This window comes from Psittacula echo, assembly GCF_963264785.1.
Source record: "Psittacula echo genome assembly, chromosome: 1".
In the NCBI taxonomy this organism is placed as follows: Eukaryota; Metazoa; Chordata; class Aves; order Psittaciformes; family Psittacidae; genus Psittacula; species Psittacula echo.
The window spans coordinates 100,069,048-100,094,065 of NC_137735.1; the positions used below are offsets into that span (position 1 = coordinate 100,069,048).

A 25,018-nucleotide genomic window follows, 5' to 3' on the forward strand; every position below is an offset into this window, starting at 1 on the left:
AGCTATGGTATTCAATGGCAGTGAAAAGTGTTGGTCAGAATGTGCAGATGTAGGGCTATCCTTATAGTTTTAATGTCTAGATAAACATCTGTATACTTATAAACTAAACCTCTGTATCCAATTATTCCAACTTGCTAAATATCATCATCAAAGTTTTGAATCCCATTAAAAGATATTTTTCAGAACACCGATATTCTATATGTAACTTCTGTTGTACTATCTGAAATGGAAACAGGCTGTGAAGCCTGCCAACTCGTCTTTCATGTGCCTTTCCCACTGGTGTCTCTCTTTTTCTGCAGAATCAAGCTTGCACTGCAGAGCGTTTCTGCTCCCTTTTACATGTGGTCCTCGTTAAAAAAAAAAAAGAAACAACAAAGTTTAGCTGTGGTGAAATTATTTATTTTTTGAAAACTGGTGCAAAAAGTAAATATGTTTACTGTGTCCCTTTCCATTCAGTGTGTTTCCTTTTTTAAGCTCCATTTGTGTCCAACAAGACAACCTCTTTCTCCAAGATTAACATTTCTTATGATTGTTCCTGACAGAGGATTTACTTTCAGAGGCCCTGCTAAGGATAACCAAAAAAGGGCATGTAGCAAGACAGTTTTGGCAGCTTGCACGAATTTTCGGAGCTTTTTAGGTCTTGGTTTTCTGATGAGTGGCTTCCTGAGCATGCCTAGGGAATGACAGGCATCTCTGCAGGCAGGCTGAACCCACCTTGGCTTGTGCACAGTCATTGGCTGCCTATTAGAATAAATTGAGGACAATGCATACCGCTGCCTGCCAATTGTAAACATAAGGGATATGTATTCACTTAGCATTGACTTTTGGGAGGGGCCAAGGAAAAGCTGTAGTTTTATTGAATAGAGCTGTGTGTGAGGCTGCTGGTGTGCTTTTCTTGCTGTGCTCCTGCCCAAGCAGCCAGTTATTCATTTCCTTCCTACTAGTTGAAAACTTTTCAGCCAGAGGTAAGGACTTAAGATACGTATTTGTTTGGAAGCGAGCTGGTCTGACTGCATTTGCGTTATGGCTAGAGTTTAAGCAGCATGCGAAATCTAACCAGTTGTGGGAACAGTGCGAAAGTGTCGGGTACTATTTTTACTCTCCTTCTCTCTCTATGCACCCCCTTTCCAGATGTTTGAGGTGAACTAAGGGAGATATCTATGCTGGGTGGGTAAAGGGGGGGCTGCATGCTTGCTCACCCCAATGGACCGTAATGAGGAGCTGCTGGGAGCAAGGCTTTGGGTGCAGGACAGGATGTGTGCTGGTCCCACTCCTGCAGCAGGCTTGTTAGTAGAGCAATAATCTGTGTGTTGTGTTCCAACCCCCCCTTTTTTTTCCTTTTCTTTTTCTTTTTCTTTTTTTTAAAAGGAATTGCAATGAAAAAGCTCTTAATGTAGTAATGGCTGATGAAATGCTTTTCATTTTGCAACTTAATACCTGGGCTTTCAGGGCAGCCTGATTGTAAAGGCAGTCTTCCTGCTGTAACTGATACAGATACAGTAAAGCTCTGGTTAATGTAACTGATCAGATCCTTGCTGAGCAGATGTCTGTCATGGCAGCCTTTCATAGGAGTACTGTTGACAATAGATGGCATCCGTTTTTGTTTTCAGCCCTCAACATGCGTAGCAGTGTACTGCCAGAATGCTTCTTGTGAAGTTGTCTTTCCTGTTAAAAGGGAGAGAAAAATGCGCTTGGGTAGGACTGGAGCTCTTAAGTCTGCGTCTGTGTCAGTCAGAGTGCTGCTGGAGAGAGCCAGTGAGCAGACTCTGCTTCCCAGCTCCTTTGACATGCTCGGACAGTTTGTAAGCATTGTGCAAGGCTGGCTGCTGATAGCATGATATTCTGCATAGCAGGGAATTTCTCAGAGAAAGAGCTGGGAAAAAATGAAGGGAGGGATGAAGTTAGCAGCAGACGGATACTTGGGAGCAGCAGACATTGACCAAACTCTGGCCAGACCTGCAGCGATAGATTTGATTTTTCTCATACATATTGTTTGGAAAAATGGGCAAGATAACTTTGAACAATTACTTTTTGTCAAGCATATATAATTTTTTTTCAGAGGAGTATTTCTTTTCAGAGTATGCAGTTTTAATGGAATTTTGCTTTGCTGAGAAGGTTTCTCTTGCTAAAAGGCATACAAGAGAATAATTTGTGAAAGTAACACATTCCCTCCTTGGCAGCAGCTCAAAGAAAATAAGGAGGCAGAGTGTTTCTTTTGTGAGAACTGTGTATTTATTATAATTTGTCTATTTTAGATATCATGCTGTGAGTGATTGTGCTTGTATGATTTGTCATCAACCCTGGGACCCTACCTCCCTTCTGTCTCTGTCTCATTAAATGTAGCAGTATGTTCTCTGTGAGCATATGCATCTACAGACAAGTTTCATGCCTTTTTCTCCTGCCATTGAGAGACAGGATGGCATCCTAAGACTACATATACCATGCACCAAAACAAATGAAATGGGCTGTTTTAACATAAATTACAAACGGAGCGATGGTTCAGGGAAGCAGTCCATTTGCTTAATTAAATTGACTTTAAGGTTTTAGGCTGGAGGCTGAACTTTTCTCCATGTGTTTAAAAAAGTATAGGTCTGCCTTTCTTTGGGAGACTTTTTTGATGGGCAAGTTTGTTCATCAGTAAAACCTGCACACATTAATATCTAAGTCGTGATGGGAGGGGAGACACCCTGGATAAGATGCCTGTGAACAGGAGACTAAATTGAAATAATTTGTATTTCCTGAAAACTCCCCGTTGTTGCAGCATGCAACGACAAGAGGATCAATTCCACAGCCTTCATTCACAGATTAGTCTTGGTGAAATCAATACCATCATTAATGGATGCAAGTTCTGATGCAAGGGGAGTTCTGTGTAGTCTCAATACTCTCTGAGAGTGAGTGATGTAAGCATGTAAGCATTAAATGAGGGATTTTCCACAATTGCTACTTTATACACTCACAATATTATTCGGACATGGAGTGGCCTGAGAAAGTGGTAACTTCCCTTGTGCTTTTATTTCCAGTCCAACACTGATAGATGATGCAATAATGGCATTGAAATCTATGTGATCTGAAAGGAAAGAGGGGTTGTAAGTTCCTCTGGCTAGCCTTAGAGGGAAAATTAAATTGCATTAAGATGGAAAGGTTTCTTACTCCAGGTCTCATTCATGGGACTACACATGGCATGGATGCACGCTGGTCAACATCCGTCTGGACCCATACAGTGTTAGAGTGCAGTGCCACTTATTGCACTGGAAAAGGCAAGGCTTTTCTGCTGGCTTGCTGTGGGGTAGCTTCTGCCATATGAAAAGAAAAACGCCAGGAAGGATCTATCAAGGGCCTGGCTGGAAGTCCTTTTTTCACCCTTCCCTGCATACAGCCGGAGTGGCCTTGCCTATGGGGGTGATCTTTTTATAGCAGAAAATGAGAGCCTGTAGGATTCCCTTCCTGCAGGACAAATAGTAGTTGCCTACCTGAGACCTATGCTGTTGGCTGCATGAGTTTTAATTTGTATTACAGTTCAGTGGAATTGTTAACCCCTGTCTGCCAAGTGTACAACTTAGTACATTTGCCTGATGCATATGAGCAAAAGGGGACAGGAAACCATGTACACCTAAGAAAGAGAGGGCCAAGAGAGCAAGATTCGCTGTTCATCTGCTGTGCTTCTCTGGACTCTCCTGGGTATCAGAGAAAGCACCAAAAAAGGTAACAGGGCAGAATGAGAAGCGCAATCCCGTGAACATTTCATTGCCTTTGAGGGGAGCTTTATGAGGAGTTAGCAGGATCGGGCTCCAGGTGTACAAAGCCTGAGGCACACAGGCCTGTGACTGCAAAGAGTGAGAGCCTATCTTCAAAGCAAGTTTTCATTCTTTAAAAATTGTCTCTTCTTAGTAACTCCCCCCTGGCAGCTTGTAACAAGAAAGCTGCTTCCTTCTTATTAGAGCTCTCACCTTCAGAAGCGTGCATGTGCAGGGGCCGGTTTGCTGGGTTTGTTTGTAGCTCCTGGGTGGTTTAAATCCCACAACCTGGTGAGAACAGATTTTGGGGGCGACTGCCCTGGAAGCAAGTCACCTCCCTATGTGGTGGCACTTACTTTTCAGGTGGTGGTGTTTGCTGGGGAGCTGTAGCTGTTGAATGCATCCGAACAGTTTGTTGAGGATTTGGCTAAGGCTGATATTTGACTCGAAGGCATTGAAGATCAGATTAGATCTGACCTTTCTGGATGAAACACTGAGGTCATAGGACAGTTGAACTATGGAACAATTTCTTTTTGCCTTTCCTGATGCTTTTGTACAGCTCAGCTAGCCCAGTGGGGAAGGGCACTCAGTACATTGTAATTTGGGATCCCTCCCACCCCTGGGGGAGCTTGCTGCTACTTTTCTTGAAACAGATTTGATTAACCATGACGGTTAGGGCACGTAACACCGTTATTTAGCTGCAAGGTCTGATATGTTAGCTGTATGGTTTACATCCTGCATAAGGAAGTGCTTCTTTTCATGTGTGTTTTTCTCTGGAACTGTGCTTAGTGCTTTATAAATGGTGTGGGGCTGGCAGCCTGGCTGCCAAAGCAGATACTAGCATTAGCAGTGTGATCTCTACTTTGTCCCTCTTCCCAAGCATCAACTAGCAACCTCTGTGAGGAATGCAGCCTTTTGGACTTTCTCACTTGTAAAGCTGGTGGCGGCTGCTTTGTCTTGCAGAACTGCTGTGCATCCAGGTATGGCAGTGCCCAGGCTTGCTGGGCTTCCCCCTGGAGAGGTGAGTGGGCTCTGAGCTGGGGCACTCACCTCCTCCACCTATGGCCAGGAACCACCACCACTAACTGATGCCTCTTTCTCCCTCCCTGCCCCATGTGTCTGCCCTTTGAAGAGGAAAAACACTGTCTATGAAGCATAGGGGCACCTCCTGATCGGAAGATCCTACCTATAGCAGTGTCCATGCAACTCTGGGTTGAAGCCAGGAAGAAGTTCTTGTGGGGACTGTCCTGCTGGCTTGCAGCGGGGGCAGGAGCAAATAACTGAGGAAGCAGGGAGAAGAGAGAAAGGAAAAACGCAGCCATATCTTAAGCCGCCGGGGTAATTTCTCCTTTGAAATTTTTCCTGTGGTCATAAATACCTGGTGAGTCACTTAATGGCTGTGTGTCTGTTTCTGTATCTTCAAGTAAAGGGTAATCTGTGCCTTTTTGTATTTAGCCCATATGGCTGCTGGGGCTTAATTCATTAGTGTCTATAAAGAATTTGTAATGCCAAATGCCAAGTTTAAGCACTGGTTAAAACCTTATTATTGATAGATTTCCCAGCAAAAATATAACTTCTGGGTTTTTTTGTATGTTTGGGGTTTTTCTTTGGTTTGTTGGTTTTTGTTGTTTGTTTGGTTTTATATTTTGTTTGTTTCTTTTCCCACACATATATGTATTATACTATGAACTCATTTCTTTAGATTGTGGATATAAAACCATGAAGCCCAGCAGATGAGGTGGAAGATGGGCCAGCAGTGACACTGCACTGACATATCTGAAGGGAATTTCTTGGGTGCTTGCAGATTTAACTGTGCTTGATGCAGCTGAGACAGAGCCTTCCTGTGAAGTTGTCATGTGTGTACAAAAACATAGGATGACAGTGTTTGCTTACAGGCTTGCCACAGTGTCATAGGCTGGGAAGAGAAGCTGCTGAACCTTATCTGCTTATCCAGTTTCATGTTGATGAGAGCATTTGAAATTGTAACTCCTGGGGTCAGGCCAGGCTGCAGTGGGGGAAAATACTAGGGAAAGATTTCAGGCAATGGAAACAACATTACATGTTTCCACACCCTCTTGTGTACAGAGTACAAATAAAGAGCATTTCCCTTGAGACTTGCTGTCCAGGGTGTGAAGCAAAGTGGAACCCACCCGTTTGCACATTTTCTGGTTTATGTCCTTAAATGGGAAAAAAAAAAAAAAAAAAATCTTTGGAATTTAGCTCATAGAAGGGTTATAAATAGATTTCTGGAGATAAAATTTTGCTGTAAATGCTCTGGATTTTGATCTATTCAGACAAGTAACTGTAGGCCAACAGATTTGAAATGAGGGTATTGCTAAACGCAGGAAGAATATTTCATTGCACATAGACGTGCATGTACACGCGTGTGTGTGCGCGCAAACCCCTCTCCACCTGCATTGACCTTCCCAACCTTTCTTTTAGGATAAGGAGATCCAAAGGACATGGAAATTGCTGTGTGCACTTTTAAAAGTTAAATAACTTGGAGTGAGGGAGAACCAGCATTCATGATTCATCAGATTGCTGTGGGAACCTGAACCTATGACAGCTCTGTAAACAAAGGTCCTGACATTTGTTGGCAGCTTGTTTTATGTCCTTCTGCCAGGCAGCTGGCACCGGCTAGGGAGAAGCAGTGCAAGAAGTGAGCACAGGAGGAGCACTTCCTGTGCTCCTTCAGAAGCCAAGGTTTGGTCCTGCAGACTCATGCCAGTTGGATTCCAGTTATCTTCAAAGGGAGCTCTGCCCAAGTGAAAGCAGTCTGTGATCAGGCCCTTGTTTGTTTCTTATTTGCAAGGCTTTGATGTTCCCGTTGTCTTTCTGACTGCCACAGGGTATGTTACTACCCTTTTCACACTTCATTCTTCTCTTTGTCAGTGAGCTCTCTAATGGTGAAATGGTCCTCCTCCCTTCCCAGTTTTTTTTTTTTTTTTTTTGGAGCCACAGTGTTCAGTCCAGTAAAATCTCTCTCTCTCGTTCCAGAAGGAAATGCAGAACCTTATTTTAACTTCTCACTGTTTCAGAGGACCTACCAGTGCTTATTTGATAGCCCAGATCATAATTTTCTAATACAAGTCATTTTACTGAGGACGGTTTCTGCTCAGTCTTCTGGGATCAGCTGCAGATGCAGCAAAGGCTCTAAGGAGTTTCAGCCTGCATCTTCCTAATGACCTAGTAATAACCTGCTTTCCCTCACCAATTTCAAAAGCCATTGAGCCAGGGCAGAATTTGGCTTTGCTCCTGCCTAGTTAAAGCTCATAGGTTTGGAAAAAAATTCCTAGAGCTTGGCTGCAATGTTTGGAAATGGGAGTGGGCTGAGTTAGCTCTGAGATCAGAAGAATTTGGTTAGCTCTCACCTGCACAGCTTTAACCCATTGGTGCTGCTGTATACCTCTAGTCAGCATCCTTCATAGGAGGCTATGGAGTGCTGCACCCCGGGTCCTCAGATAGCAGAGGGTTTGCTGCTTTGCATGGCTTCGGGAACAGCTTAGCCCCACGCACAGTGCCACACCCCTGCTATGAAAATGAGGGGTTTCATTCAGATGTTTGATAAGCCATAGGTGTTGCTTTGCCACTTCAAACAAAACTGGGATTATGAAGACTGAAGTGCAGCATTTTAATTGCTATAAATATGAATAAGAGTGTTTAGGCAATCCAGATGACACTGAGCCAAGCATTTCTGTGGCTAATGTATGTTACACTGACAAAAGCAGGCCAGCTGAGAATTTCCCTATTGCTATGCCAGTAACTTTAAACATCAATTGCCTGGTTTCTGTTGCATTGGTGAAAATGGGGGAGAAGTTCTAACTTGGGCATCAGCTGGCCTGACTCTGATCCTGCTTTACAACATAACAGTGATGTAAACCATATTGTTTGATACATATGTAAATATATATATATATATGTATATATAGTGTCTGATCTCAGTTACCTTAGTGCAAATCTGTTTGATTTCTTTGAGTTACTCGGAATTCACAGTGGACTGCTTGCTATCAGAAACTGACTCTTTTTGTTTGGCTTGCTACTCATCCCTGAAGAACAAGGCAGCAGGAAATTGGGTCAAAATCCCAGTAATAAGCACTCACTGGGAAATGGTATTTCATACAAGAGAGGGCACTGCAAACCCAGAAAGCCAGTAAAATTCCACTGCTAGTTTGCTCCCTGATGATTAAAAGGCCTGCCATATATGGGAAAGGTCTGCGCTTCATTCACTCCAACCGCAAACGGCTTATTCACTGGACACAGTGTACAATCAAGAAGTAATGCCTTATGACAATAAAAAGGAAAGGCAGCAACTTTTGCTTGTAGGTTGTTTGCAGTTTGCTCTATGTTATTAAAAGCTCTGTAACTACTTTTTTTTTCTTGTTCCTTTATTTAGACCCCTGTAAACTGCAGTCAGTTTGGTTTGCCACTTAACTCTCCCCCATAAAACCAGACACACCAGCTTATTTCCTCTCTTTCCCCCTATACAACCCAAACAAGAAAAAGACATTTCCTCTACCAGTATACATAGATGTAGCTCCTCTGTCTTCAGTGCATCTGTTGTGGATTTATATGACTAAAGGCTGGGATTAGCAGACAAAATCCTATTCTCAATAGGCATAAAGAACTAACTTTAGCAAAAACAATGATTAAATGCCAGAATTTCAGAGACAGTGATGGGACCACAGAAGTGAAACAAATAGGAAATTGGTGTATGTATGAATCGGTATGAGTTTCGGGGAAAGAAAGGAGCAATGTGCTTTGGATGGAAGTTTCAGAAGCAGTCCCCAGTGCTCCACATACCCTTCAGGGGCTTTCCTTCCACCGCATCAGTTACTGCAGTGAAACCCTACACAGATGACATTAAGATGCGAAGTCACTGGAGCACAGTTGTGTTTACATTCTTGCTTTTCAGTTTATTTTGTTTAGGGATCAGTACTCTCTCTGCCATCAAAATCATGTGGGGAAGGCAGTTTGGTTGCGTTTTATATCATAAGAAGAGTGGAGATACCTAAGGTTCTCTGCTGGAGATTTTTGAGAGTTTGTGTTACATTGAGTAAGAAATATGATTGTGTAATATTTGCAGATTTAGAGATTATGTCTTGGATCCTACCCCTATGTGAAATCTGATGAAAACCCACATCTTTGTGGCCTGAAGGGCTGATTGATCAGTCTGATCTCACAGACTGCATGCCTCATTGCACAATATCCAGTTACTCATATTTTGAAGCCACTTAAGCTGACATGGTTAAAATGGATGTTGTAGTAAGCCAGAGAATAGGTTGACTGGATTTGAAGCCAGTCTTCCGCTTCTCCAAAATGTTGTGCCTCCCAGGAAGGATCACAGCTCTGTGACAGAGGTATATTTCAGCTTCTGTTTCCGTATACAATTGGGCACATCTACTGTTTTCAATAAGTGAAACTGGTAATATGAATTTTTGTCCATGTGAGGAAGGCAGAGTTTCTTACAGGTGACCTGCCATAGGGTGGTTACAGATTTACCTGGCAGTTTAGGTTAGCTATTGACTGGCAGCCCGCAAATGATTTGGCTTCTCAGTAAATTTCTTTTTGACACATGGCACTGCTTCTGGTTCTAGTGTTAAGGAAAACTGACCATTCTGTTTGGTAGCCCTTTATGCCTGCTTCCTTTTTTCAGTGAGAAGAGGTGTGGGTTTTTTTTTTTTTAATTTTTTTTTTTTAAAGGTGAAACTGGCTCCCTCAGCTGCATCTGAAAGGTCAAGAGGGAGGATGTAAATTAGGACTGCTTTGAGATGTTGATGATTTTCATCTCTTGACGGCAGTAATTCTGAGATGTCGTTTGACCATTATCATGAGGCCAAGCCAAGAAATGCCCACTGAGAAACCCTAACATGGCCAAAAGAAGCACAGCACTGTCAAGTTGTGACAGCTGGGTAATGCAACAGTAACTCATGAGATTACTTCTGGTTTCCAGCTCTTGGAAGGATCAGGGATAGCCAATTTGGAGGCCAAAATAACTAGATATCTGATCTTCATGTTTCTTCATTCAGAACTTGGATTGCATTATATCAGCTTCTTAAATAGCATCTGGATCCTCTGGGAAAAGTCCTTGAATAATAAGCACATTGAATACAATAAGTATTATTGCATGGTTTAAAAAAAAATTTGTTTCTTCCATTTTTACCATCTTTGGTGTTCCAAATGCAAGATGTAAGACTGTTTTGTTTTTCTTTTTTCTTCTTAAAAGAGGAAAGTGTAAATGATGTATGCTTTGGATTAATTTTTCCTCTGCTATTGCCTCCCTTCATTTGTATGTAAGCTCAATGTTTGTGCAATCTCATTCTGGTTACCTGTAGAGAAGCTCTGCAGAAGTTCATGTTCCACTCTCTTGCTCTTCACTGACCACAACTGAGATTTCCCCTTCCCTTTGTTTGTTGGGGTCCTTCAATAAAGGATGTCAGAATCACAGTTTTACAAGATAAGTTTTTTGATTTGTGTTAATGTTTTTTAGAACATTACTCTTCCCTGTTGTAGTGTTTGTGAGCTGCCTTAAAGCTTCAGTCCATTGTCTAATAAAGGACTTCTATGGTCAGTAAAGATGTTTATTGCTTTACCTTTCAAACCAGAAAGTTAGTTTTTCATTCCTGGGTCCATCTGTGCTAACAACCCAGTTGTTTTTCCGGGATAGACAGCATTTTCTTTGTTCTTTTTTCTATTCACTACCTTCTGTAATGGATGCGAGCTCCTTTCTTGGAGTCAGTATATAGCAAAATTAATATTAACAAGAGAGGAGGGAGTAATGGTATGTGTGTCTTCTGTGTCAGCGTATCTGATAAAGATCAGTTCGTCTTAGTAAAAAATGAAAGGAATTTACTATATGTGTAGGAAATATGTTTTGTTATAAATGAACAGATTGAGGTGGTGACAGACTATGAATCTGACTTACGACAAAATACAGTTGTACAGTTCTGAAAGCCTGGAGACTGGTGTGATGAACTGGAAAAAACATTATAATCTGAGTACATTATTTCTGTCTCTCCTGTGACCCTTCAAGGCAATGGAAAGTCACTGATGGAAAGGCTGTTGGCATTAGCAGGCATAGAACTGGTTTCATCAATCTTGGTTCAGTGCTTATAGGTCAGTAAGGCTGAATTTAAATATTTACATTCAAGGGTTTTCCCTGATTTAGAATTAAATACCAGAAGCTATAGGCATATATAACACCTCCCCCTGATCCTGAAACCCTCCAAATCCACCACTAAACCAAAAATTAAAACCTGGGAAAGACATATTTAGGTCTTTTTGTCCCTTTCCTGTAGGCAATGCAGGATGATTCCCTGAAGTATATTCACACATGTTTTGTCCATAAACACCTCTGTTTATTAACAAAATACAATCAGCTGTAGTTATTCAGTGAGGATTGGGATACTTTGCTTCACTTTCTAGTTTTTAGCAAGGGGAAATAGCTATCATTCTAAAATGTGTTTCTTGGCCCATGGATATTGCTTATGTGAATTCGAGCAGAAAAATCCCCTAATGAATGGAAACTTGCAGAAGAGTTAACGGCAGCTGGTTTATTATGGACCATGGCTCTGACATGATCTCACATGAGTTTAATACAAGTGTTACCTCACTGACTTCAGTGGAGCTGCTTTTCATTTGCAAGCAAGTAAATGAGGCCGAAATCAGGTAGAGACCCACTGGTCTGGGAGAGTGTTTTAGTTTGGGGAATGTGCTTTACATACATATAAAATATATGGGCATAGCTGCACATTGCAGTAAATGTGCTGGGCCACCTGGGAGAGAAGGAACCAAATTCTGTTTTGAATAGTCCCTCTGTAAGCCCAAAATGAAACATAGGGATGATGTACCAGGGATGACCAAAGAAGTATCTAATTTTTCTGAGTGCTAGGCTGAGTTTTTTCCTTTTTTGGATTTCTGATGTTTCCTTGAGGAGATGGTAAGGAAACATGACAGAATAAGTGTTCTGCAGGGAATTTCAGGTTTTTGCTGCTTAATTTCAACCATATCAAATTAAAAGAGGAATTGTGTCGGCTATTGTGAAGCCAAATCATACAAAACCACCACATCTGCAGTTATTCTGCCTTGAAGCTATCAAAAGAAGCAGTGAAATAAGAACTGTATATCTCGAGTCAAATCTCTTTAAAATTGTGCAATATCACATCCTCCTTCAACCTCAGCCTTCAGCTTAGCTAAATCTTGCAAAATTGTAGGAAGGTGGCTGTACTCTATTGAAATTATGGCTTTGGTCTCAAAAAGGGGGAAGAGCTTTAAAACTTGAAGACTAACAGAGGTATTATTTAAAAGCAGGATGCTTGGGTGCTCACAGCACAGTCTGCAACTCTGAGATGGACTTTGCTGTGGCTCTGTGTATGAGGAAGTACAGTTGAAAATGTGACAGGTATTGATTAAGAGTGAAGAAAGACCAGGGAGAGAGGTTTTGTCATCTTGGTTTCTTGATTCTTGTGTTTTAGTGTGGTCCTGCTTGCTGCTCTCCCATTCAGCAGCACCTGAGGCACAGAATCTGCAGTCTCTTCAGTGTATGCTTTGAAACGTTGTGTTTTAGGGTTAGAATTTAGCATGGCTCCCTTGATTTTTAACACCAGATTTCCCACCAGTGTAAACACAGTTTTAAGATGCTTTTTGCTTTACTCAAGTCTTTGAAATTGTGGTGTTTACAGGTGTGTGGTGTAAAGGTTTATTCTAATGTGTTTTGCAGTGTGATTCTTTGCAGTCCCAGTGATGGTGGGAAAACATTTAAAGACTACAGAGTTATGTAGTTGTAACTTTAGTTTTTGCTTAAGGTATTGAAGGAAAGCAGAATGATGATAATTAAACTTGATCTGAAGGCCACATTGAGGGGGGAGGGAGGCAATAAAACACAGGTAGTGTTTTAAATGGCTTTATATGCTTGTTTAAAAGGGAGCTGTTGTGGAGTGAGGTTACAAATCTCTTCTCAGTCTATTACAGCATTCTTACTGTTCGCTATTTGAGCCAAAGTTAATTATATTGTCCGCAGAAAAAGCACAGCAAAAGCTAGTGGTCCTGTGGTTCAAACAACTGCTAATTATTCCCAATGGCAATGCATAAATGTGTTCTTGCAGAGTTGGTCTGAGATGACCGACTTATTCATGTAGGATGCTGTTCTGCCATCAGGCAGAAATGGCTTCTGCTAGCTGCAGTATTTTGCCAGATTCACAGTGGAAAGCGTGACATAGAGGCCCTGTTGCTTGGAGGATTTGTGATGAGATTTTTAGTCCTCTCTGGATCTTCCTGCTAAGCAAATTAAATGCTGCTGAGAGAGAGAGAAACTTCAGTGGGAGAGCTCTTGTTTGAATACTAAGGTTGTGTGGAAAGTCATTGAAAGAAGCAGGGATGGAGACCATTGTCAGAAATGAATAATTGCAATTTTATGCTGAAAAATGTTAATGGCAGAAAGGACAGGAGGCTACATGGAAATAGCTGTGTTCCTCGTACAACTTTGGTGCTGCCTGCTGCACAAGGAGCATTGAAGTATCTCTCTGAAACACCAGAAAGAAATCCTTTGTGTACCACACGTGACTTTGCATTTATACAGGTGCAACTGGCTTCAACTGAAGGGCCATTTTTATGGGAGATGGAATGTCTCATTTATATCATTGATACAAATTATATTTTGACATTTACATGAGTGGTAGAAAACAAACATAATCCACTTGTGTCGGTGTTCTTGTTGTGTGCATAAAAGACGACCTGTCCTCCTTACCCATATGCCTTTTCTGTAAGGACATAATGCCCCTATTCAGTATTCATAAAGTTGGTAGTGGCTCCAAAGCTTGGCTGCTTGATGAAGAGGCAGAATTCCACTCAACTGAAATCACTGATATTTGCAAATGGAAGTTGTTTATGCATTTTTTCTTCATTAAAAAGAAATGTAATTAGTGGTTTACAATGTTTGTATGGATAGCATCAGCTGAATCTTGTTCCAGCCCATTGCATGTTGTTTTAATGTGCCCTACAATATGCATTATGCAAAAGATGTCTGACTGAGATGCCCAATGTTAAGTGCAAATTCCCAATGCAAATATGAAGTTTTGTAAAGCTGAATTAAGCTCCTTAAGTGATACCAGAAATGGTTTTGTTGGTTTGTTTAATTTTTTTGCAAGGGATAGGGATGGAGGAAACTAAATGGAAGTCGAATGGTATTTGCCAACTATAAAGGATTAGATCTTGAAGTAGACTGTTGTATTTAATCCAAAGAGTGAAGTCAAATCACTGCCCACCATTCACCTTTTCATTTCAGTGATCCCTAGAAACTCTTCTGGGAGGCAGGTGTGCTCTCAGCAGGTTTCTTCCTAACAAGGCAAGTGTGTCAATTCAAAACTTTCTGTTGTGCCAGCAGTGCTAAGAGGGCATCAAGTCTCAGACATGCTGGTTTGTATAAAACTGGGTCATAAAACTATCCCATATTGCTTCGTCTTTTGCCTGTTTGCTTTATTTTGTATGTGTTTTGCTTCACTTCAGCTTTATTGATCAGATATTACTTCTGGTTTAATAAGATCACAGCAATATAAAGCTTCTGGCGAACTTAAGCAGCTTTCGGGCAATTATTATACTCTAGTGTTTTACTGCTTATTGCATTTGAAACCTGAGAAGTCTTGAGCCAGGTTTACCTCTGTTGAAGCCTGTTTGATTGCTAACCACTTGTCATACAGAATGCATCTCTGGAAGCCATGTAAAAAGAGCAATTTTTTCCTCTCTCCCTCAAGATTAAAACAAGCAATTGTGTTCACTAGAGTATGAAAGAGTCTGCTAGAGAAAAATGACAGTTCTGAATATCCCCAGCACATTATTCAAAGATGATCAGTATAGACAGTGAAATACCTTATTAGAGGTGTTGCACATCAGATGTGGAAGGTACTCTTCCATTTATACTCTAAGGCATGGTATTTCCCACTGCTTTTGGAAGAAATCATTCCAGTTTTGGGCTGTGCCATGACACAGCACAATAAAATCTGAATTTCCCCAATCCAGTGCTTTTAGAGACTTTTAATTGTCATCGTTTGGACTGGGAGTTCTTCGAAAAGAGCAATTCTTTGGCTGCTCTGGGGGTTTTCGTTAATGCCTTTTCAATTCTGTTTCACCCTTTCTTCTCCTACTAATAGCTGCTGCAGGCTGCACAAAGAAACATGTGCCTAGTCACCCATCTGAATGGTGTCAGTGGCTTTACAGTTCCTACCTTCTAGATGTGCTCATGACTGATGATGGAGGGCAACAGGATCTGAAATTTCATTTTGAATATTGCTTTGCCATCGGGTGATTCAGTCAATGCCAGAAGTACCAGAATTTTGTTAGGAACCTCAGATGCTTACTCAGAATAATGTCATTGCTTGTGCATAAAATTATGTGGATTAAAAATGCTTCATTTAAAAGGAGATCAAAGATGTAGACATTTAGGTTGTTGTCTAATTATCATAGCCTTGTTAATGTGACGAGGAAAGGGAGAATGGAATATAAGGTACTTTGAGCTATCAGATAAGAGATAGATCCTATAGTACATGCTAGCTACAGTATATCTTTTTTATTAAATGTACGTATGCTTAGCAGCTTTTAAGCCCTGGATGCTGTCTTTGATTATAACAGTGGTGAACTTTGTCTGCAAAATTGAGACCTCTGATTTTCTAGTACATCAGTAAGTGAAACCTAAGCACATGTAATCTGTAAAAATAAATGTAATTACTTTAGCAAATGTGTTGCAGCTGGCCAGGTTTAACATTAAGATACTTGTTTCTTATAGCTGACTAGTGTCAGAAGACGGAGGTGATAGCTTGAGCTGTGCTATGCAGACAGAATGTAGGAGAGAAATTATTGCCTTGCATTCTTCTGTGTGTACATTAAAGTGAAGTAAACTGAGTTGCAGTTCTGACCTTTGACATTTCTTCCCACTATTTTCTTCTGTTTAAAGCATCTTGGTGAGAGTAGCTTTTTTAATTTCAAAAGCTCTGGTAAAATTGTAACTAAGTGGACTGCTTCAAAATTGAACACTTGATAAAATCTTTGGGAACACCTAAGGCATCTGAGAGGTGTCATTGATCTCTTTGAAGGTGGTAGTGTGCTAGAGCAGGAGATGGGACTGTTGCACTCCATTTCTGGTGCTGCTTTGGTTTTGCTTTAGCAGACTTTTTTGGCCTTGTCTTGTTTACTTATTTATAAAACACATATTTCTGATTTCTGTGGTAGCACAGGGGTAAGGGACTGACTGCAGCAAAGCACTTCAGTGTTGGTCAGGGATTGCTATGATGAGAACAATAAGCTCATGAAAGGCTGTGGAAGATTTCTCCCCGGTCAGACCACTGGCAGAAAGCACTGCTGACATGGGTGTTGCTCTCTTCAGTATTTTCCAGATTCTTCTCAACTAACTTTTGTGTCACTTCCTATTGCAGGTAGGAGCTTATTCACCTACTACAAACGTATACTTATTTTCTGACCTTTTGGAACGTCTAGAAATCCTGTTTTTCACAGGAATGTTGTGACTTGAGACTTAATTAGTGTCTACAGAGTGTTTAGAGGTCCTTTAATGAAAAGTGCCCTGGAAGAGATAAGTGCATTGTGATACTGTTAACTAAAGTGATGCTCATAGAACTAATGGCTAGATAAGGCTATCATCAACTGCTAAGCTTTTTCTGTTCCTGCTCTTTGATCTTGCAAGTTTATAATTCCTTCTTTTCAGCAGTTTTAAATTCCCCTTGCAAAGAATTCATGTTGGTGAAGTAACGTGGACCAACTGATTTCAGATCACCAATCCAAACAATTGGAGTAAATTATTAGGTTTACAGTTTCGGTCTCAACTTAGAGCACTGGGTTTTTTAGAGTTGCACTCTGGGAGGCTTAACAGCATTTAGAAATTATTGCCTTGAGTAGCCAGTTTAAGTTACAGGGCAAGACTACTAATAAAATAACAAAGTTACTCCATTGAGCAATTAAAGAACTCCCTCATTTAACCCTTCCCCTTTAGAAAAACAATGTCAGATTTAAAACAGTTGAGGATCTTGGTATTACAGCTAAGTCCAGCTGAGGTGTGATGGCTACAGGAAAAGAAGAATCGGGGACCACTGCAAGAAGCAGCTGTGATATCAGCATCTGTACTTTTGTGGACAGATGTGTAACCATCCCTCAGCATTACACTGCGAGGGAAAAGCATCATTCCCGGTGTGTGGTCCATACTGAGGCACGGTTGCAAGGAGTTGCAGCCAGTTCATCTCCTATCCCCACAGTAATTCTCTTCCCTGAGGAGTCTTTTGTGGCAGTAACATAGGCAATAACAGTCCTTAGGGGTTCTTTGTCTCTGATTTAGGGGTGCATAAGTAGCTACCATTCCATCTTTGCTCCAGTTCTGGCTCTAGGACAAGGATGAACTTAGCCTCTGTTGCTTTATAGTTGAGGTGTGTGTGACTCATCCCTCTTTGGGCTACTCTGTGGGGAGTTAACAAAGAGACAGTACCTGTGGGACTTTGCTGAGAGGTGACCTAATTCTTGCAGTCACATATTCTGGTCTTCCCGAGGGTCATTTTCCTCCTGTGAGAGGAGACACTGGGAGTGTTTTGTGGCACTAATAGCAACTCTGTATCTTGATTGTAACCCCCCCTGCCTCTTGAGCAGCATCTGGGAAAAAAACTGCAGGGGAGGTCTAAATTTTGTTGGTGTTTTGCTCTGGGTTGCCTTTTTTTGATTTCTTTCTTTCTTTCTTTTCTTTCTTTCTTTTTTCCTTTTTTTTTTTTTTTTTTTTTTTTTTTTTAATGTAGGATAATTGTAGTTTTTGAATGACCTGCAGACATCACATGGGCAAAATTCCTGCTTCAAATGGTTCCCAGGGTACTCTGCATTGTACGTGGTCCCTAACACTGAGCAACTTGTTGCTGAGATTTGTTTCATTGACTTGCAAAAGAAAATCAATATATCATGATGGGCAATGCATGGCATATAACTCAAACTACACAAACAACTGAGGATTTTTGTGTTCTTATATCTGTCCATGGATAATATTTAGAAAACAAAGTCCTTTGAAAAACTTTAGGAATTTTGGCTGCCTTTCAGAAATGGTAGAGTTAAGTCAATAAAAAGCTCAGTAGAGATTGTATGTCCCCAAATATATTTTATCTTGACAGGTTATATACTATTGAGAGCTGCAGCCATGACTTGAAGCCAAGTAAGGAAAAGAACACTTCTGTTACAGGGCTGCATTTGATGGGAATCTGAGGAGGCGAAGGGAGAGAATGGTGTATGCTCTGAGAATGCCAAATGCAGAAAGCTTCTCCAAGCTGAACTCCTGGGTTGTATAAATCATTGTAACTCTGCTGGCATCAGTAGGTCTTTACTGATTTACATCTTTTGGGCATCTGGTTTGTTTTTAATTTTACACAAACCTAATCACTCCGGATGCATGAATTCATGGGTTTTAGTAGAAGTTACATTGATGGATAGTAGCTTGGAGTCAAACTGTTAAAGCTTCTAATCTGTATCGTTTGCCTTAAACAAAAGATAATAAAATTAATAAAATGGGCAAATGGGGTAATGTCTAGCCTCCAAGACCCCTGCCCGAACACTCTTCCTCTGCAGTGATGTGGCTTTATTGAAGTTTGCTCATCAAAGATCTTGCTTTTATGCCAAACTGGAAAAAAGATAGGCTTTCTGGATAGGAGACAGGGAGTTAATATTTATGTGACATTAGAACAGATACTTTATTGCTGTTTAGGTCCTCCCATCTGAAAGGACCATGAAGAATTCATTCTAGTAGCAGGGAGGATAAAAATCTGGCTCTTGGTGATACCTGCTGAAAGCAGCTCAATACATCTAGTTACACTATTGCATGATTATAATTCTTTGAGTGTATAGATACAGAAAAGTGGTATCTGTAGCAACAAATTGCTTAATCTACGTTTTATTATATCTAGTCTGCAAATTCTTAACGTGTAGTATAACTCTGAAGTGAATTTGGATGGTACTTTTGACCCTAATTATCAGAAAATGGAATGGTTTAGGGTTAAAGTAGTAAAATAATTACAAAGGATTTAAATTCACTTCTCAGTCTTGTATGAGTGTTAGCAAGGCTTTTAAGAAGGGAGTTTGAAAAGTGTAATTTGAAGAGAGACTGCACCTGAAACCATTTGGTACTTTAGGAAATCTTAACTATTTTAGATCTTGTAAGAATGCACGCTGGACCGCTGATGGTTGGTGACTTCTCCTTTTGCTTGCCCCCTTCGAAGTCTGACTTCTAAAAGACTCCGAGCATTCTAAATGTAAGGAGAAGCTATAATGCAGATGTTTATCAAGCTGAGTGTCTTAAAACCAAGTATGAGCAGGAGTAGCATAGCAGTATGTTCTGCCTCCTGGGGTTATGTGGAAAAATTTGTATTAAAAAATTAACCAAATTATATTTACACATGTAGGCTGAATTGGTTTTCCTTTGTAGAAATACCTTGAGAAGATGTGGTTTTGTGCTGCTACTGTTAAAATGGATATTTTTGACTGTTATACTTGATTTAAAAGAAGTTGGAATGTTTGTTTTTTCCTCCTTCAGATGTTCCGTCCTTGAAGCAATGAAGAGTGGCTTGAAGCTGATAAGGGATGCAGTTGAGAATACAGCTGTTGACTGCAGCATGGAGTCAGCTGTTCAGAATATAAAAACTTTGAGGGCCAGCACTTCAGCTGGCATAAGTTGGCAATAGATTGTGGTGGCTTTACAATATAAATGCAGTGGTTGGTAGAAATCCCTGTATTTTCAGTTCTCTCGCTTTTTCATTTAAAGTTTTCTTTATCTCTTTGCAAATCTGCTGGGGAGAAAGGCCATAAGTTAGAAGTGCATTCTTTCCTGCTACAAGCTTCCTAACAAGTGACCTGAAGAATTGCTGAAGTTTTTTGTTTGGGTTGTTCTTTTTTCTCCCAGACCCCATGGCTATGCATGTTGGGCTGATAGAAGGTTTCATCTTTCCCTAGAAGTCTTTCTTTATCCACTTAGGTTCAGTCAGATAAATGTGGGGAGAGTGGGGTGAGAGGCAACTTTGCACTTAAACTGAGATTAATTACTGTGAAATTATTTCTCTCCTATGGAAGAGGAGAAAACAATATGTGACTTGGAAATGTATCCAAATGAAATACAACATGTACCCATTCATTCTTTTGGGGTGGAAGGCATCCAAAGCTAGTGGTGACATTACTTACAGAGAAATTTTAACAGGATGCAAAGGGTGTCTTTCTCCACCCTCCCTAAACTCAGCTAGTGCTGCATGGCATGGTGAGCTCTCTCTGTGTCATGAAGTAAGTGCTGACAACCCTCCTTTCTTCCCTTCAGTGTTTAGGCAGTGGAGGAAAAACTGGAGTATGACAAAGCCGTTTCACAAGGGCTGAGACATCTGTCTTATACTGTATTGTACTGACTTCAGCTAAAGCAGAATCAATTACTTAAGTTCCAAGAGCAGCAATTATAAAGCACAGCGTATTCAAAAAAGTGGAAGTTAATTTACTTTTGCTTCATGGAGGGGTCTTACATTTGAATTAACTCTCATTAGCCAGACTTCACTGAATCTTTACTGGGTTTTTTGTTGTGGGTTGTTTGTCGGTTTGTTTTTTATTTCTGCTGATGACTCTTGACCTTGAAAAATATAGAACTGAATTGGGTTAACTAAAAGAAATGGATAGATTTCCTGAGATCTTTTAAGATTGTGAATGGTGACAGTTTAGTAGCCTTTGAGGGCTGGACTAGATGATCTTCAGAAGTCTCTTCCAACCCTAATAATTCCATGCTTCTGTGCTTCTATACTGCAACATACTAGGAACTTGTAATTAGATACTAGTTTTTGATTGTGTTTCTGACCTCTACTTAGATGGCTCATTTTTAAAGACACATCTACTGAATGAATCTACATGGTCTGAAGTTCTAGAGACTGAATGACACGGTGTGATGCAGAATTTTAAGGTCACATTCAGCTGGTGTCAGAAAAATTGTCGAATGTTGTTGCTGTCTGACAGCTATACAGTGATTTAAGGCATGCAAAGCAATATATTCCAGCAGTGCTCAGGAAATGCTTTTCAATTGAGTTCTTAGGACATATTCTTCTACTACATCCATTTATAGTTATTCTAATCATAAGCAGATTATAGGTCAGGATTTAGTTTTGACTTTATGGAAGCATAATGAAATCTGCATTGCTTAACCTCTGCTATAACTTCTTCTAAGCAGAGGACTTTACCTTCAGGTCTGTCTATCCAGCAGCTGTCATCAGCACTGAATTTACTCCATTTGCCAGGTTGCAGTAACCTCTGAAGCATGCATGTTCAATGAGGTTGTTTTCAACACTGGCTGAAGGTGTGAAGCCTGTGGTGCCATGAAACAGCAATATAAAGTTGGGTAGGTCCCCTACAGAGAAGATTTTATTATAATGCATAGTCTTGTGCATTATAATGGCTATTGTTGCATAGGATATGACTAGCCTCTTTACTTCTGAAGCAACTTACTGATTTTTTGTTTCCACAGTGTCATCTGGACTATTTACTTTAAAGGCCGAACCTTCCATTGTTGATCAAATTTTGCACTCGGCTAAAATGTACAAATATTATCTGAGGCTTTCTCTCCCTCATATATTTTATTTTTGCACAATGGTGACTGGCAGGGTAAAGAAAATCTGAAGCTCAATGGCCGCTGTGAATAATCAATGTATGATTGGTACAGATTTTTAAATGAGCAAATTGCCACAATGATCCAGCTGAAGGTAGTGCTGTTATTCCTGAAAACACCACTAAAATAGTGAGCCAGCTTAAGTGAAGTGGCATTTTGGGTGTGGAGTTAGGGTTTTTCAGAAGTCACACCTTACCAAAAGCAGACATTCTTTTTTTGCTTTCACTGGTAGAAATCCAGATGCATGTTTTAAAATTCAGTTTACCCTGGATCTGTACTCAAATAAGCAAAGCCAGAATATTGGTCCAGATGGGGATTCTTAAATCACCAACCCATATCTTCATTTATCTTCTTTTCCGTCAGTTTATCCTCCCTTTGAAATCCTGGCCACCCAGGAAAGATTCTGAATGCTGTGATCTGGAATATTCTCTTAAAGCAATACCTGCAGTTATTTTAGACTGCTGGTTCATTGCTGTCCTTCCTAGGAGTTTTAGCTTTTCAACTCTTTCTGCAATGATTCTTGATTGTTGGCAAGCCCAAGGCAGTTATAAACAGAAGCAGCTATTTTTTTCACTCAGTACTTGGTCGTCCCATATCCTCTAATTTCCCTTTTGGCAAAACATGCTAATGGTAAGGTACCTCAGTACTCAGCATGATCATTCATATCGTGTTTCTTTAAAAATATAATTTCATGGAAGTTTGCTTATAAGAAGTACTGGGCGAGCTGTGTCGAAATGAAATTAATTTTGTTTCTAGAAGAAGATAGCCTAAACAGAAGCTTTTATCAAACTTCCCTCCTGCCCTGAAAGAGCCCAGCTGTTAGGAAGAAGAAAGGGATGCTTGCAGACTTCATACTCATGCAATAGTTGGCCTTCTTTATGCGGACTGTCAGTAGGGCTGTTCGTTTATAACAACTATAGTTGTTTTTCTGGTCAAGTAAAAAACTGTCAGGACTGAGTCTAAGGCAGTCATGCCCCCCTGGTGCAAAACATCATCAGGTGTCATGGGGTAGATTAGAAAAAATAAATCTGCAAATCTTTCCAGCCATTTAGCCCTTGACTGTTATTGTAAAAAGACTAAAGATATTCAAAATACACTTTCCGTTGGGTTCTCTTTCCAAATCTGAAAAAACAAATAGTCTATCTAAAGCCTCTTTAATGGAAAATGATTCCCAAGGGAATAGAGAGTTTCTGGTTCTTTTCCAGTAACTAAAAAGTTAGTATTCAAACAGGAAGTGCATATAAATATCCACTCAGCAAATACGCTACACATTTATATAGTTAAAAGTGTAGAGGTTAAGACCGTCCAGTTGGCACTGGGAATGCTCCAAGTTCTCCAGGCTTACAGTTTCATTATTGTGCTTGAAACCTTAGGGAAAAATATAAGTACTTATCAAATATTTGCATTTACCCACCCTCTTGCAAATCACTTGCAGAATGATATTTTAAAGATTTCCCTGAGCTTACTTGGTGGTTGTGGAAATTCTGTGGTCTGCCCTCTCCTATACCTACAAGTTTTGGGGTTTGCCTAGTTGTTACTTTTTAAGTTTCAAAAATAACTCATTAGAGAACTAAGAAAAAATAACACACTAGAACAGGGAGAGTTGCAGAGTGGGGATGAGGGAGAATTGGGGCTTTTAAGCCTTATGCATAAAATCAATGGTGGGATATATTCCAACTTCAACAAAATATACTGTGGGTCTACTTCTGTAACCCATAACTCTCATAAACACGCCTTTCCGATATGAAAAGTACCTCAGTTCCGATGGGATTATTCAAGTAAAATGGGTTAGCAGGGGAGGCTTGGCTCTTTCTGACAGTAGTTCTGTTTGGTAATCTTAAAGCAGATGGTCTCTCAGGAATTCAGACATGATTTTGGGAAACATGTATCAGACATGCTAGTCTTTCTTGAACAGTCATTACGATAACACACCAGAACTGTAAACCTCAGGAAAAAGTGAAGCAAGGAGCAAAAGTTAAGGAGAGCAACTACTGGGAGATACTACAGCTGCTGCTACTTATAATTCATATAAAAACCACAGATGATACCAGGATCAGGATGGTGGTGGGATAGTGGGTAGTGATGAAGATAAGGCAGCTGTACAGTGTAATCTGTATCACTCAATAAAGTGAGTCTATTCAGATAAATTGTTGTAATGAACTCAAAAGCCAAATCATATATCCAGAAATAAGAAAAGCGGAATGAGGGATTGTATCTTTAGAAGACTCAAAAATCAAATCTTGGTACCTCCTTGGGGACAGATATTGGCTACTAAAAGGCTCTATGATTCTAGCAGAGAAAATCCTATCTAATAGCTGGAATTTGAAGGCAGCCGAGTAAATTAGACACACACTTTTACACTCAGGGTGATGAACCTCTGAGAGAATAAGGTTTGGTTGATCCTTCATCTCTAGTTGGTGGTAGCACGTGACATCTGCTTGATGTTGCAATGTCCCACAGGTTTTTCTTCTTTTTACTTTCAATTTAGTAGTCCTCTTAAGTGTGCTATGTAAAAACTGATATTGGTCCTACATGTACACTAGGGTCATAAGTCCTGCTAGATAAGTTAGATTCTTTCTGATCATGCCAGAGTGTGAGTGTGCTGGGGTTCTCACAGAAAAGCTGTCCAGAGACATCTAGAAAGACAAGAAACACACAAAATACAGTGCATGGAAAATAATGAGCTCTTACAGAACAAAGATAAAGGCTGATACTGGTCTGTTGCAAAATGACTTAGAGGTCCTGTGCATTAGGGAATTAGAAACTGGGAGCGACCAGCAATGTACATGCTAAAGGCTTTCTTGAATGGGTACTTCCATGGGTGTTTTTTAAACTGGAATTTATTATAGACACAACTTCACATTAATGACTCACATAAATTAGAGAAAAGCACACGATGTGAGATACGCTGCTCTGCTGTATTTCCAGAACGAGAGCAATCCTTTTTAATAACTAAGAATGAGTTCATCTTTAATTATGAAGTGCTTCAGTAGACAGTAGATACTTCAGTACATAATGGAACAAGATATTAAATACTTACTTTAATCTACACCTTATACAGAATGGAATGAATTCACCTTGAGCCACCTGTGCCTTTCATGTTAATTTTGCTTTCAGAGTTTTAAGAATGAAGTATTACTATTTTGCACTGTGTTTATCACTAGATCCGACTAGTGGCTGCTGATTAATAGTTCTACAGGACAATGTGGGCATGACTTAGAATCAGAAAACCAAAACCCATTTCTTCTAGAATCTTTATATACTGTCTAATTTTTCTGCAGAGATCACAGTGGATGCATGGTAGGTTTTTTCATGGGTGATATGGTCAGAAAATGGGGGGTGCCTGTGGGAAGGAAAGCTACTTCTGCTATGGCATTTATAATCCCAAGTGATTGGGAAGGTTGCAAAGAAAAACAGCTGTTAAGAAGAATCAGCAATGTTTGTGGGGTTTTGGTTTTATTTTTGTTTGTTTAGTTTGTAAGTTTGCATTCATACTCCTGAGGAGGACTAAGAGAATAGAAATAGGGGAAATGGCAGTGGAATTTACTAAGCGACTATTGAATCTGGGAGGAAAGGTGAGGAAAAATGAAGATAACATTGTATCTGCAAGTTTGGGAGAAAGGAAGAAGGGTAGAGC

The 25,018-nt window shown here is 40.2% G+C and overlaps 1 protein-coding gene across 1 annotated transcript in view; it reads left to right on the forward strand.

Annotated features, from left to right (window-relative positions):
• Nucleotides 1–850: 850 nt before the first annotated feature.
• CALD1 (caldesmon 1) overlaps nt 851–25,018 on the forward strand; it is a gene marked incomplete at its 3' end in the record, with an annotated part of 194,682 nt that continues 170,514 nt past the window's right edge. The window contains exon 1 of the mRNA XM_080614850.1: nt 851–965. The remainder of the gene's footprint in view (nt 966–25,018) is intronic.